We start from the raw sequence: 672 nt of genomic DNA on the forward strand, positions 1-672 counted from the left end.
ATAGAGATAGAGATACTTATGTAATTCATTGGTAGGAATTTCATATAAGTGTATGAAGATGCTTGTCCCTTTCGTCTCTCTGCTTTCCTACTGTCTTTATCCAATCCTTCTTACTCCTTTCCATGGCAAGCTTATGCAAGGGTTTCACCGTTGTCAGTGGCTACCTCCCATCCTCTCAGTGGAAATGTTCAACGCACCCTGTCACGGCACGGCTATCCATCTGTCGGTTCTCAATCAGGCCGGAATAGAATCCAGTGATTCTTATGCGTCTGTCACTAACGCCCCGCCCTCAGGAGTTTGAAGCTCGTCACAGTCATTCAATCATTGAATCCTACTCAGAATACCACAGACAAGGTTAGACCATCCGGATTCTCTTGAATGCCACCATCAGTTCTAGCCTATACCACGAAGACTCTGATCTCACGGAATGGCTGGCTCGGTTGTCAGGCGAGCGCTCGGTTGTCAGGCGATCAACCATGCATCGTGCATCAGGAATCCAAGAGATATCCACCCAATCTAAGGTAGAACGGAGGTGGTTGTCAGGCACACGTTCATGGGTGAGAATAATGATGAGTGTCACGGATCATCACATTCATAAAGTTGAAGAACAAGTGATATCTTAGAACAAGAACAAGCGGAATTGAATAGAAGAACAATAGTAATTGCATTAAT

This window comes from Arachis duranensis, chromosome 5 (genome assembly GCF_000817695.3).
Source record: "Arachis duranensis cultivar V14167 chromosome 5, aradu.V14167.gnm2.J7QH, whole genome shotgun sequence".
NCBI classification, from domain to species: domain Eukaryota; kingdom Viridiplantae; phylum Streptophyta; class Magnoliopsida; order Fabales; family Fabaceae; genus Arachis; species Arachis duranensis.